Source organism: Triticum dicoccoides, chromosome 1A (assembly GCF_002162155.2).
Source record: "Triticum dicoccoides isolate Atlit2015 ecotype Zavitan chromosome 1A, WEW_v2.0, whole genome shotgun sequence".
NCBI lineage: Eukaryota > Viridiplantae > Streptophyta > Magnoliopsida > Poales > Poaceae > Triticum > Triticum dicoccoides.
Window position 1 is genome coordinate 31,188,121 of NC_041380.1, and position 11,593 is coordinate 31,199,713.

Sequence of the window (11,593 nt, forward strand, 5' to 3'; positions counted from 1 at the left end):
CCCTTTTGAAGTTCTCTATGGACGACGGTGTCGAACACCCCTTAACTGGTCAGAAACCGGGGAAAGACAATTCTTTGGCCCGGATATGATTCAGGAAGCAGAAGAGCAAGTTCGCATCGTTCGTGAAAAGTTGAAAATAGCCCAATCTCGTCAAAAGAGTCAGTATGACCGAAAACATAAGGCTATGACTTTCGAGGTTGACGAGAAGGCTTACCTTCGGGTTACCCCTCTGAAGGGAACCCATCGTTTCGGTATCAAAGGCAAATTGGCTCCTCGTTACATTGGACCTTTTCGCATTCTCGCTAAACGAGGAGAAGTTGCCTACCAGTTGGAACTACCTCCGCACCTCTTTAGAGTCCACGATGTCTTCCACGTTTCTCAACTCAGGCGTTGCTTCTCGGATCCTATCCGTGGAGTGGACCACGAAATGCTTGATCTCCAAGATAATCTCACGTATCGAGAGTACCCCATTCGTATCCTCGATCAGGCCGAGCGTACCACTCGATGTCATAATATCAAGTTTCTCAAAGTACAATGGTCGCACCATTCTGAGGATGAAGCAACTTGGGAAAGGGAGGATCGTCTTCGACTCGAGTATCCCGCCCTTTTTCCGGAGGAACCCAAATCTCGGGACGAGTTCTTTTGAGTGGGGGTGAGTTGTCACACCCTAGCTAGTTCATGCATTAGAGTGTTGCATCATGCTTATTCTTTCATCAGAAACCTGAAATGGGGATGACAGAACCCCCAGCCCCCTCTGAAACCAATTAGGGTTTACTAAAAACTTTTTCAATGAACCTGAAATGCCCTTCTAAAATGCCCATCATTTTTGTCTTGGTTCAGAACCTCTGCCAAAAGTGATGCACATTTTCCTAGGCCATCTTAGGGTTTTTGAATTAAATCATAAATATTTGAATTTGGGCATTTAAAATTATATAAAATATTTAAATGCTCAAATATCTTCAAACTAAAATGTTTCATGTTGGAAATAATCCAACTATGGACCAGGAGTAGTTTGGTGATTTTAGGAGTTGCCTAGGTATTTTTATTAATTCAACAAAGTTGCAGAAGTATTAAAAAACAGAAAACAGAAAAAAAATAGAAAAACTTACCTGGCGCCAGCACCCGGCCCACCTGCCGGCCCAGCCCAGTGCCGCTCCAGCGAGCTGCTTGCCGGCCAGGCAGGCAGGCAGGTGCCCAACGGCGACCACAGCGCGCGCCACGCAGCTGGCTGCCGCCCTGCTCCACCTCCTCGCCTCGGGGCTGGATGGATGAGCTCCACGCAGCGCCGTGAACCCGCAGGACACCTCCATTCTCCCCCAACCCCTCTCTCTCGCGCTCCCCCGCCATGGCCGACGCCATCGCCGCCACCCCCTCGCCGTAGCCACGCCCTCCATCAACCCCACGCCGTGCCGCCGTGTCCAGGAGCTCCGCTACCCTCCTCTTCTTCGAGCAAGCCGAGCCCCGAGCGCTCGCAAGGCCCGAGCCCACCGCATCGACCTCGACCGAACCGCCGTTGCCGGAGATCCCCTTCAACGCCGTCGTCGCTCCGGTCCGTCCCCGGCCGCACCAAAGGCTTCGTCGAACTCCCCGTGAGCTTAGCCATCTTCCACTTCCTTCTTTCTTGCTCCCGAGCCGTGTAGCGACCTCCCGGAGCTCAACCGCACCCACCGCTATGGAGCTCGTCGCCGACGTGCTCCCGGTCATCTTCCGGCCACTCCACGGTGTCCATCATGCTCACCGCGTCACGTAGCACCTAACTAGCTACTCCCCGCACCTCACCGACCCCTCTTGCGTCAAGTTCGACTTCGGCCGAACTCCGGTGGCCGCCAAAGTCATCACCGGCGCCAACTCCGGCCACCCCGACCCCAACGGACTCCACCAAGAGCTGCGGTTCGTCCTCAGCTCCTCTCCGGTGGCCTCCGCGGCTCGTTTGGTTGCCGGAACGGCAAAAACCACTTCCGCCGCCGCGTCGGGCTCGCCGGCGGCTAAACGCCGGTGCAGCCGACCCGGGTTTGACCACGGGTGGGCCCTGGTTGACTCTCCTGAGTCAATGACAGGTGGGGCCCAGCCCTGTTAACTAATTAGGATTAGTTTTAATTAATTTTAGTTTAGCTAATTACCCTGACACGTGGGACCCACTATCAGGTTTGACCCGGACCGTGTCCCGTTGACCTGCTGATGTCACACTGACGTCAGGCTGACGCAGTAATTGATTTTCTGGATTTATTTTAATATAGGAAATTCCAGAATATAGTTTAAACTTCAAAAATTCATAACTTTTAATTTGTAACTCCAAATCAGACAAGTTATATATGAAAAATGATCAGAAAAATCCAATCTATCCATCTGTACTATTTTCATGCATGATTAAACAAGTTAACTTGATGTTTAATGCAGAACAAGATAAAACACTTTAAAAGGGCCATGTATGAGTTTGAAATTTGAATCTTTGGTTCAAATTGGTTCAAACCCTTCTAGTCTTAGTTGCATTAGCCTAACACATTCATATTGCCATGTTTCATGCATGCATCATATTGTCGCACATTGTTTGGTGATGGTTGTGTATCGGTGTTCTTTGCGGCAGGTTCTGCCTCCGAGGAGTACCGTGATTACCCTAACGAAGAACCGTATCAGTGCATCGAACCATCAGGCAAGCAACCAACCATTTGATCATATCGATACAATCCCATGTTCTCGCTCCTGCTCTCTTTTACTGCATTAGGACAACACGTTTCAAACTGCTGTGTGCTACGGTAGTTGAACCCACTTCCTCTGCATGACCTGTCATTGCCACAGTAACTAGATGAAACCCACTAGCATGTGTAGGAGTTGATTGAGCCATATGTATGTGTTGTTCCTACCTTGCTATGCCTGCTATGCTTAGAGTCGTGTCAGGTCTGGTTCATCTGGGTGATGGGCTAGAGTGAAATGATTATGTCGGTAATGAAAGTGGTGTGGTGAACACGATTTGGTAAAGGTATTGATGAAAGGCCATGTAGGAGTACATGGTGGGTTGTTTCATTGAAGCCGACCTTAAGCACTGAGATCTGTATGTGTGATTTAAGATACAGCTACTACCATGCATTGGGCCCTGAAATATGACCCCGCTCGACTTCTTATTCACCCTAGTCCTCTGTCCAGGAGTTGCAAGTAGTTTCTGGTGTTTGTAGCCTACTGGAGGCCATGGACAGCGCTGACCGTAGGGGTGGGTTGTGATGCGGTAGGTACGTGGCCGGGTAAACCGGGCACCCGTTTGGTGTCACGGAACCCTGTTCACATCGTTTGGGGCTATGAGCGAAACTCCGGCCGGATCTCCTCATGGATGGAACCCGAATAGGCGATAAACCTGGACTAGAGACTTAGGTGTTTAGGTAGGTCGTGGTCTACACCCACGTCGGCTTTCGCTTGAAGTCTGCCGAGCACATGTCGTGTGCAGACGCTAAGTGGTGGAAACATGTATGAAGAAGTACACCCCTGCAGGGTTAACATGATCTATTCGAATAGCCGCGTCCGCGGTAAAGGACTACTTGGTTGCCTATACAGTTCATAGACAAGTAAATGGAAACTACTAAAAGCCTCAAGATAAGTGTGAGTGCCGAGGATGGCTCTTCCGTAGGAAGACGGAGGTGGATCCTCGGTAGTGTATTGAAGTGGTGAGTAGTGGACTCGTGTGCGCAAAACCATTTCAAGTTGGAGTCCCGTAGGATAGCCTAGCCAAGAGTCAAAGCTGGCTTGCTGCAACAACTCCACCAACCCTTCTTGATAATGTGCATGTATGTAGGATCTGATGTAAGTCTTGCTGAGTACCTTTGTACTCATGTTGCTATAATTTACATTTTTACAGAAGACGCTGCAACCCCTTCTGATGGGTTCTTCGTAGACGTTGACATCAATGAGTAGGCTAAGGCCCAGGTGGTGATCCTGAGCTTGTGAAGGACCACGTAGTATAGCTAGGCTTTCCAAGCCTCTTTTATTTTACTAGTTGTCTGTACTCAGACAAGTTACTTCCGCTGCTGGTTTGTATGACTGTATGACTTGAATGCTGGGTCGTGTGACCCATACCTATGTGTATGTTATGTATGGCTCTCTGAGCCTTAAATAAAGTACTTGTGTCGTAGAGTCATGTTGTGATGCCTTGTTGTATTTGCACATATCGAGCATATTGTGTGTATGATTGAAATGCCTGGTATGTGTGGGATCTGACTATCTAGTTGTTTATCTTTAGTAGCCTCTCTTACCGGGAAATGTCTCCTAGTGTTACCACTGAGCCATGGTAGCTTGCTACTGCTCTGGAACACTTAGGCTGGCCGGCATGTGTCCTTCTTCGTTCCTGTGTCTGTCCCTTCGGGGAAATGTCACGCATTGAGTACCAGAGTCCTGTTAGCCCGCTACAGCCCGGTTTACCGGAGTCCTGCTAGCCCAGTGCTACAGCCCGGACCCACTTGCTGATGACCGACACGTTCGTTGCTGGGTCATGGATGCCTATCCCTGTAAGTCTGTGCCACTTTGGGTTTACGACTAGCCATGTCAGCCCGGGCTCCTTATCATATGGGTGCTAGCGACACTATCATATACGTGTGCCAAAAGACGCAAACGGTCCCGGGCAAAGGTAAGGCGACACCCGTGGGAATACCGTGCGTGAGGCCGCAAAGTAATATGAGGTGTTACATGCTAGACCTATGTGGCATCGAGTCGGGGTCCTGACAAAAAATAAACGTAGAATTGAAGCATCGATGGCTAAGGCATTCATCACAGAGGAGGCGGCAAACTTCGTAACAGCGCACTATGAAGCCAAAAATCATCATTTGCATAATCCGAAGCCTCGGTACAATGCTGACGAGCCTAAAAAGGGTGGATCCAACCTCAGCCTATTCAAAGGGAATCTCGCACCAGCTAGTGTTTCACATCCAGTATCTTTGGATAACGAAGAATGGCGGACCATTTCGTTGTATATCTTCAACAACCTGATAGAAGTGCGTCCGTACATCGAGTAAGTTCTCGGTACATTGTTTCGCAACTTCTATTTCCTTTGAACTACTCTTATTCCTGGATATGTCATACAGTCGATACGTCGCCATATTCTTGTATGGAGCGGAGATCCAAAAGGATTCCGTCGAAGAGTATGAGCTTCTCGCAAAGCAAGGAGGTGGCTATCCCGGTTTCATCTCTTGGTTCAAACAAACGGTAATTTCTATTAGACAATTTCATTTCATTCGCTAATTTGTGCATAATGCAACAGTCCTTTCATATTAAACTTGTAGGCTAATTCAGAGTCTATGGACGCCGAATTGAGACAAGTCGCTAATGGTTTTGACTATAAGGTCCGTTCATTTGACAAGTACGACATCAACGGGTATCGCTTTCGTACCTATGGCAAAGAGCTATCTATGGCCGACCGAAAGTCTACAAATTGTTGTGTATCTGCTATCGGCGAAGGAGGTACCGAGTATTATGGGAGAGTTGAAGCAATTTATGAACTTCTGTTCTATGGTGAAAACCCACCGAATGTCGTAGTCTTCAAATGTTATTGGTTTCAGCCGAAGGAGACTAGAAGGACTCATGAACATATAGGGCTAGTTGAAATCAACCAAAGCACTCATTCAGATGTTCCTGATGTCTATATTATGGCTCAACAGGCGACCCAAGTATTCTATCTACCGTGGGCCTGCCAAACTAATCCAAATCTGAAAGGTTGGGATGTCGTTTATGAAGTGTCGCCACGTGCTAGACTTTCTCCCCCGAAGGAAGAGGATTATGAACCTCACATTAACCCAGACACATATGAAGGAGAATTCTTCCAAGAGACACATCTTTCCAAAAAGCGTTTCAAGAACCGCTATACTTCACCCCAAAACATTGAAGTAGACAGCGACAATGAATCCGACATCACCCCAGAGGAGGAACAAGAAGAGCCGGAACAAGAAGAGGTTACTGCTACGGATGACCTGTCAATGCTTGACCGATTACGTCAAGGTGGCCTTGCACATGTTGATGCCAATGAACCCTATGAGCCCATCATTGATTATAGTGATGATGATGATTGTGCATTTATTGATGATACTGATCGAGATTATTAGTAGTGTCGGGTATTCAATTTTTTTATGTTGTACTTGATGATGATACACTTAAGTGATATACATATTATTATTCATGTCGGTACTTTTTTTATGTTGTACTAATTTCGTTTATTCTTTGTCATGGCAGGTGTTGAAAGATGGTGGGCGCTGGTCAGGAGCGCGCCGAGGCCCCTTCTTCGTCGGCGCGTGGTGCGAGGTCTTCCATTCCACATGCACCTCTCCGCCGAGCGTTGCTGGACAGTATGGCGACACCGCCGGGCGCTTCTTCGTCGACCACGGTGCCCAGCAGGGGACGAGGTAAGAAGAAGAGAGGAGGTGGAGCACGTGGTCGCGGGAGAGGAGGTAGGGTGACTCTTACGGCGCCTTCCTCGCCACCGCCCCCAGCTATTTCACCCGAGCACGTGACTGCTAGGGTGGACTCGTCTGAGGAGGAGGCTGCACAGACTCCGGTCCACGAGCCTCCGGTCCACGAGTCTTCGGCCCACGAGCCTCGGGTCGACGGGCCTTCGGCCCACGAGACTTGGGCCCACGAGACCCCGGAGGAGCACACGTCTGGATGGGGTACCTGGTCGGGTCAGCCTGAGGATGGCGGGGAGCCGAGTGGCCATGCTGATGATGGCGGGGAGCCGACTGATGAGGAGGGGGAGGAGGGGGGCAACGTCTACCAGCGTGGTGCTACACGGCTCCCGTCCGTGCCGGCGACCCGCGAGCAGAGGTGGTTGATTTTCCCTGATGGGGAGAGGTAAGTGCATTTAATCTTTTTGTACCTTCTGCATTCACGTTTCTTCAAATAACTGATGTGTTGGCCTTGTCATGCTGCAGGGGTTGGGACCACCATGAAAGTGTCCGCCGGCCCAACTCCGTCCTTGGAGTTCTGATTCGGCAAAACTTCCCGGGGTTTGTCACGTTGCCTGGTGAGGGTCGGCTTCCAGAGGTTGGATTGACTTGGGAGCACTACTTGGCTGCCCCGGCCCCGCCGGGTGAGATTATCGACGGTGTCTTGTGCAAGACGAGGGCAGACGTCGTGATCAGAAAGTTCTGGGTAATTGCTCCTTTACACAATTAAAAATCTTCAACTAGCTAGTTATTTGTACTAATCAATATCGTCTCATTTGATTGCATACATTCTACAGGTGTGAGGAGGGATACGAGGAGGAGGCGGATCATGTTATCCACAAGGAGTGCAAGCACCTACTTCAGAACTTACGGCATGAGGTTCGGGTGCAGGCTGTTCGAGACTACTACGCCGGGCGTGGTATCAAGAATCCTAAGCAGGAGTGCCGTGATAAGTTCTTGAGTAAGGAGAAGTACATGAAGGTAACTCTTAAGGCCTTGTACTTACTTCCATCATTTAGTAATTCATAGCCTTAGCGCTCAAGTTTCTATTTGCTAACTTAGGCCCCTCCGAGATGGTGTGCGGATCGGATGGCCTTACTTCCATCATTATTTGTGGGTGGCCAGCCATTCTTCTAAGCACCACGCATTGACCAACACCTCCCAACAATCCATCCGATCCGCACACCATCTCGGAGGGGCCTAAGTTAGCAAATAGAAACTTGAGCGCTAAGGCTATGAATTACTAAATGCTGGAAGTAAGTACAAGGCCTTAAGAATTACCTTCATGTACTTCTCCTTACTCAAGAACTTATCGCGGCACTCCTGCTTGGGCTTCTTGACACCATGCCCGGCGTAGTAGTCTCGAACAGCCTGCACCCGAACCTCATGCCGTAAGTTCTGAAGTAGGCGCTTGCACTCCTTGTGGATAACATGATCTGCCTCCTCCTCGTATCCCTCCTCACACCTGTAGAATGTCTGCAATCAAATGAGACGATATTGATTAGTACAATTAATAACTAGCTAGTTGAACATTTTTAATTGTGTAAAGGAGCAATTACCCAGAACTTTCTGATCACGACGTCTGCCCTCGTCTTGCACAAGACACCGTCGATAATCTCACCCGGGCGGGCCGGGGCAGCCAAGTAGTGCTCCCAAGTCAATCCAACCTCTGGAAGCCGACCCTCACCAGGCAACGTGACAAACCCCGGGAAGTTTTGCCGAATCAGAACTCCAAGGACGGAGTTGGGCCGGCGGACACTTTCATGGTGGTCCCAACCCCTGAAGCATGACAAGGCCAACACATCAGTTATCTGAAGAAACGTGAATGCAGAAGGTACAAAAAGATTAAATGCACTTACCTCTCCCCATCAGGGAAAATCAACCACCTCTGCTCGCGGGTCACCGGCACGGACGAGAGCCGTGTAGCACCATGTTGGTAGACGTTGCCCCCCTCCTCCCCCTCCTCATCAGTCGGCTCCCCGCCATCATCAGCATGGCCACTCGGCTCCCCGCCATCCTCAGGCTGACCCGACCAGGTACCCCATCCAGACGTGTGCTCCTCCGGGGTCTCGTGGGCCCATGTCTCGTGGGCCGAAGGCCCGTCGACCCGAGGCTCGTGGGCCGAAGACTCGTGGACCGGAGGCTCGTGGACCGAAGTCCGTGCAGCCTCCTCCTCAGACGAGTCCACCCTAGCAGTCACGTGCTCGGGTGAAACAGCTGGGGGCGGTGGCGAGGAAGGCGCCGTAAGAGTCACCCTACCTCCTCTCCTGCGACCACGTGCTCCACCTCCTCTCTTCTTCTTACCTCGTCCCCTGCTGGGCACCGCGGTCGACGAAGAAGGGCCCGGCGGTGTCGCCATACTGTCCAGCAATGCTCGGCGGAGAGGTGCGTGTGGAATGGAAGACCTCGCACCACGCGCTGACGAAGAAGGGGCCTCGGCGCGCTCCCGACCAACGCCCACCATCTTTCAACACCTGCCATGACAAAGAATAAACGAAATTAGTACAACATTAAAAAGTACCGACATGAATAATAATATGTATATCACTTAAGTGTATCATCATCAAGTACAACATAAAAAAATTGAATACCTGACACTACTAATAATCTCGATCAGTATCATCAATAAATGCATAATCATCATCATCACTATAATCAATGATGGGCTCATAGGGTTCATTGGCATCAACATGTGCAAGGCCACCTTGACGTAATCGGTCAAGCATTGACAGGTCATCCGCAGCAGTAACCTCTTCTTGTTCCGGCTCTTCTTGTTCCTCCTCTGGGGTGATGTCGGATTCATTGTCGCTGTCTACTTCAATGTTTTGGGGTGAAGTATAGCGGTTCTTGAAACGCTTTTTGGAAAGACGTGTCTCTTGGAAGAATTCTCCTTCATATGTGTCTGGGTTAATGTGAGGTTCATAATCCTCTTCCTTCGGGGGAGAAAGTCTAGCACGTGGCGGCACTTCATAAATGACATCCCAACCTTTCAGATTTGGATTAGTTTGGCAGGCCCACGGTAGATAGAATACTTGGGTTGCCTGTTGAGCCATAATATAGACATCAGGAACATCTAAATGAGTGCTTTGGTTGATTTCAACTAGCCCTATATGTTCATGAGTCCTTCTAGTCTCCTTCGGCTGAAACCAATAACATTTGAAGACTACGACATTCGGTGGGTTTTCACCATAGAACAGAAGTTCATAAATTGCTTCAACTCTCCCATAATACTCGGTACCTCCTTCGCCAATAGCAGATACACAACAATTTGTAGACTTTCGGTCGGCCATAGATAGATCTTTGCCATAGGTACGAAAGCGATACCCGTTGATGTCGTACTTGTCAAATGAACGGACCTTATAGTCAAAACCATTAGCGACTTGTCTCAATTCGGCGTCCATAGACTCTGAATTAGCCTACAAGTTTAATATGAAAGGATTGTTGCATTATGCACAAATTAGCGAATGAAATGAAATTGTCTAATAGAAATTACCGTTTGTTTGAACCAAGAGATGAAACCGGGATAGCCACCTCCTTGCTTTGCGAGAAGCTCGTACTCTTCGACGGAATCCTTTTGGATCTCCGCTCCATACAAGAATATGGCGACGTATCGACTGTATGACATATCCAGGAATAAGAGTAGTTCAAAGGAAATAGAAGTTGCGAAACAATGTATCGAGAACTTACTCGATATACGGCCGCACTTCTATCAGGTTGTTGAAGATATACAACGAAATGGTCCGCCATTCTTCGTTATCCAAAGATACTGGATGTGAAACACTAGCTGGTGCGAGATTCCCTTTGAATAGGCTGTGGTTGGATCCACCCTTTTTAGGATTGTCAGCATTGTACCGAGGCTTCGGATTATGCAAATGACGATTTTTGGCTTCGTAGTGCGCTGTTACGAAGTTTGCCGCCTCCTCTGTGATGAATGCCTCAGCCATCGATGCTTCAATTCTACGTTTATTTTTACATTTTTCTCGAAGCGTCTTCTGCATCCTCTCAGTTGGGTAGCACCAACGATTTTGCACGGGCCCCCCCAATCTTGCCTCGGTCGGGAGATGCAAAATCAAATGCTGCATTGGATTAAAGAAGCCCGGTGGAAAGATCTTCTCTAACTTGCAGATCAACTCCGGCGCCAACTCTTCCATTTCTTCTAACACGCCAGGTGATAGTTCTTTCGCACAAAGAACACGGAAGAAATAGCTGAGTTCTGCCAGTACTAGCCATTCATCCTCAGGGATGAAGCAACGCAACATCACTGGCATTACCCGCTCAATCCATATGTGCCAATCATGACTCTTGAGACCAAATATCTTCAGTTTATCAAGATTCTCTCCCCTCTTTAGATTCGCTGCATACCCATCGGGGAACATCAACTGCTGTTGCACCCACAAGAGAATTTCCCTCATAGCTGGCCTTCCAAGATTGAACCATGCCTTTGGCTTCGTCCAGTTCTGCTTTCCTTTCGGTTCTTTCATGTTTTGTAACGGCCTATCACATAGCGCCACCAGATCGACTCTAGCCTTAGTATTATCCTTTGACTTCCCATCTATGCCGAACAATGTACCAAAAAGTGCCTCGGCGATATTCTTCTCAGTGTGCATCACGTCGATGTTGTGTGGGCAAAGGAGGTCTTTGAAGTAAGGCAGATCCCATAAGCATGTTTTGTGAGTCCACGCGTGCTTAGTATTATACCCCTTGAAGTACCCTGGACATTGTGGATCTGGCTCGAGAGCGTTTAACTGATCTAGGGTCTGTTGGCCTGTCAATGCAGGTGGTGCAGAGTTTTTGACAACTCTACCCTTGATGAAGTTCTTCTTGTCTTTCCTGAACTTATGGCGAGGATCCAGGAACTGTCTATGCATGTCGAAGCAAGAAAACTTGCGACCGGCTTGAAGCCAACGAAACTCAAGAGCTCCCTTGCATGTGGGGCACGGAAACCTTCCATGCACACACCAGCCAACGAATAGCGCATACGCCGGCAAGTCATGCATCGAGTACATGTACCAGACATGCATTCTGAAGTTCCGTTTGCTAAAGGCGTCGTATGTCTTGAACCCATTATCCCAGGCTTCTTGCAATTCGTCCTTAAGCGGCTGCATGTACACATTCATATTTTTGCCCGGATAGTTGGGTCCTGGAATTATCAACGTCAGGAAAATGTTATTTCTTTGCAT